At 36.3% G+C, this 4011-nt stretch overlaps 1 pseudogene; it reads right to left on the bottom strand.

Moving 5' to 3' along the window:
* Nucleotides 1–2624: 2624 nt before the first annotated feature.
* On the bottom strand, nucleotides 2625–3792 carry LOC131415068 (bromodomain-containing protein 7-like; annotated as a pseudogene).
* Between the last annotated feature and the right edge of the window lie 219 nt (nucleotides 3793–4011).

Raw genomic sequence — 4011 nt, 5'->3', positions numbered from 1 at the left:
TGGTCAAACCTAAAACATCTAAATTCCAATATAAATTTTCTTTTCCTCCCCAAAGCCCCAGTACCTGGTTGTATATCCTAGTTGTAAGTCATTCTAGTTCTTCTATGTGAGCCTCTGCCACAACATGGCAACTGATAAATGGGTGGTGTGGTTCAGCTACCGGGAAGTGAACCTGGGCCGCTGAAGATGTGAGCACTGAACTTTAACCACTAGGCCGTCAGAGCTGGCTCTCCAATATAAATTTTAATCTGTCTTCACATTGCACAGTTATCCCCAAAGTGACTTTATTCTGAACTAGAACCCAATCAAGTTCTATGCATTATAAATTATAGTGCATTTGGCTTTTATCTCTTTTTTATATGGAATTTTTAATATATATTTTATTAATATACAATTTACAATAAATTATATACATAAATAAATGTAAATATATATAGATCTTTTAATATTTATATCTCTTTTTATATAGATTATATGCATTTGGCTTTTATATCTCTTTTATCTCTCTTAATCTGAGAATAGTCCCCTCTCATTTTTCTTGACATGGATTTTTTGAGGAGACTAAACCTCATTGTCTTGTAAAATGCCCCTATAGGCTATATTTGACTGACTGTTTACTCATAGTATCATCTATTGATGTGGTCCTCTGTTTCCTGAATTTCCTATAAACTTGAAGTTGGTTCTATAGGCTCCATTTGATTTTGGATAAACATTCTTGCCCCTCAGATTGAGGAGGAGGAGGTTAGATGACGCTAAGTTTGATCACTTGATTAAGGTGGTGATGGTAAGATCTCTCCGTTACAAAGGTAAATTTTTTCACTTGCAATGAGCAAATAATCTGCAGGGTGCCATGCAATATCCTAGTACCCAAAACAGTTCCACGTAAAGATTTTAGCATCTATTAATGTTCATTTCCTGTATCAATTATTTTATGGCATGTTACAGATTGAGAATTTTCTATTTTTATCATTTTTCTATATTTATTTTATGATATTCTTCTGTAAGGAGAGTTTTTCTTGCTTCTAAAATGTAAGGGTGCAGTGGAATACTACTCAGCCAAAAAAAAAAGACAAAATTGTCCCATTTGCAACGACATGGATGGTCCTTGAAGGTATGATGTTAAGTGAAATAAGCCAGACAGAGAAATACAAATACAGCATGATCTCACTCATATGTGAAAGATAAACAAATATGTGGATAAAGAGAACAGATTAGTGGTTACCAGAGGGGAAGGGAGCTGGGGGTGGGCAAAAGGGGTAAAGGGGCACACATGTATGGTGACGGATAAAAATTAGACTATTGGTGGTGAGCACGATGCAGTCTATTCAGAAACTGATAAATAATAATGTACACCCGAAATCACACAATGTTATAAACCATTATGATCTCAATAAAATTATTGAAAAAAAAAAATAAGGGTAGATGTTTAACTCTTTCTGTTTAGCTACCAAGTTTCAGAATAAGGAGTTGGTTTAATAATCACTCCTAGTGATGGTAAATGAGATTTCCCTCCTTTCTCTTGTTTTTCTTTCTACAATTAGTTTCACTTATTAGTATTTATAATAATTATAGGTTTAAAATTTCCCAAATTTAATGTATAAGCCCTTCTCAAGCTATATGCTTTTGACATGACCCCATTGGTATTTGAATCCTCCTTTACCTCTGGTGTAAGATATCCCAGACTGTATGCTTCCCGCCCTGGATCTGAAACCTGTCAATCTTCAAGGAGACCAGGTTCCTCTTATGAGGAATAATATGTAGAAACCAAATTTGGGCATTAGATGTACTAGTTGTTCCAAGGATGTCATTGCTCCTTGGTTTTTTCATATGTGTGTGAGTGTATGTGTGTGTATATATATATTATATATACATATATATTTACATATATAATTTTTTTTTCATAGTTCAAGATTCAGCCTTATTACTTAATCTATACCCAATCTTTGGAACACTAAAATCAATCGTTCCATATTTTAACTAAAAATACAGTTTAAAAAAATTTAATATAGCCTATAAGTCTTTTCCAAGTTAAGAATGGAAAAGGTATGCATTGTATAGTGAAATCCAATTAGTTTTAAATATCATTATATCTCTAGTTAACAAAGTCAACCTTTGTAGTTGCTTCAAAATCTTCTGTTAAATATTCAGAGTTGTTGACAATAATGTAGGAAGGAATGGAAATTCCCATTGTGTTTTAAACTCCCTACATGCTCACAATATCCCCTGAAGTTGCTGGACAATTCTTCAAGATTATTGCTCACTTGGTCAGCAAGATGCATCTCTCTGTAATAGGATTCTAGGAGACTGAGGATGCTGGGAGGAGGCCTGGTGCTCAAATACTCTGGGTTTCTCGGAGCTCCCTGACCAATTTAGTGGTTTTTATCATGTTTTCCTTGGAACATTGCAGCATCTTCAGTCAAAACTTTCCCCTGGAGTTCTATACCTCATTGCACTCAATGCCATGAGCTTGTGCTGATTATTTGAGTCAAAACAACCCAGATAATTGCTGGAACCTCCATGTGTTTTCCTATTTCGGATGTCCTATTCTGGCCTTCATCTTTAGGCGATGGTGTCTGCAACTCCTGGAAAGTACTAAAATGCCTCTTGTTAGAACATGCACGAAATTATCTGTATAGCACATGGGTAATCTTGTCCTGCGGCCAAAACTCATGGATACTGAGATCACTTGGAAGATGAGTTTCCCCCATAAATCAAGTAGATTACATCAAAATGATCCTTGCTGATATTTGCAAATATGATGTCATAGTGTGCTCCAAGAAACTGCATATATCACTAAAGTATTACTTCATTCCTTTTATCTTCTTGCAAGTTATTCAGTCCAGACCGAAATCTTTCTGTTGTCCTTCCCAGTCTTACAGAGCAGTAGCCTGGTTCTCTTACCACAGAATGCACAAGATGGAAAAGTCTCCTTATCTTCGCTCCATCTGATTCTTTTCTTTCAAACTCTGACTGTTAAGTTTTCTGGTCAATTTTCCTCCAGATTCTTTAACAGTATGTTCAATCTTCTGTTCTCTTTCTAAGTTATTGCTTCTAAATTTATGTTCAAGCATATCTTTGTCCTCTTTAACTTAATTTGATTTAATTTAATTTAACTTAGTCTGTTTTCCTTACTGCAACTTTTGAAAACTTTGGCATCAGTATCTTCATTATCTCTTGTCCTCCCCAGTCTCTGGGTGTTCCTTTATGTTTCTGCTTTTGAGTTTTCGCAAGTTTGCTATGTGTCTATGCTCTGCTTCAGGCTCTGCATTCTTTGGCTAAGAACTTTTATTTCTGCCTGCAATAGCATCTTGCAGCTCTATAATAAACGGCCTCTGGTTTGTTGTAAACCAAGCATTAGTACACACTAATTTGAAGTTATCCTTTAGTTCTTCTATGATTATTGTTCTTGATGTTCTCTCATTTGATACTAAAATCCAGTGGATGTTTAATGATTGTAAAGTAATTGGGAGCAATAAAATCGGTCACAGGAAATGAACAGAAAGTAGGGTCCTTTCTTTGCAATGCACTCATCAGTTGATTCGAAGCTTCTAGAAGGGGTTCTGTTCTCACTGCTCTGCTAAGGAGCTCCCCAGAGGCTTCTCAGGAGCATCCACTCTCATAGGAGCCTGACACAGAATGTCTCTCCCTGCCTCGCTGTCCTGCCTTCCTCTCCCTTCTTTTGATGCCCCTGTACTTTTCTCTGCCCCATCTCCCACGCCACTCCTCTTCTTCCCCTGGAAATTGTTTTCTTTTTCTTTTTCTTTTATCTGTCCAAGTATGTGTCGTGATCATTTTTTTGTCTCCAAAGAGGCTTGAATCATGTCCTGAGCTGTCAAATGACTTTTTCTCAAGCTTTCGGAAGCTCTCTTACCCCCATCATTCAATACAGAAGAGCACATATTTTTTTTTGTTGAGGTCATAACAGTTTATAACATTGTGAAATTTCAGTTGTACATTATTGTTTGTCAGTCACCATATATATGGGCCCCTTTACCCCTTATGCCCACTCCC

This window comes from Diceros bicornis, chromosome 15, assembly GCF_020826845.1.
Source record: "Diceros bicornis minor isolate mBicDic1 chromosome 15, mDicBic1.mat.cur, whole genome shotgun sequence".
Taxonomy (NCBI): Eukaryota; Metazoa; Chordata; class Mammalia; order Perissodactyla; family Rhinocerotidae; genus Diceros; species Diceros bicornis.
This window is presented reverse-complemented; position numbering and strand designations above follow the sequence as displayed.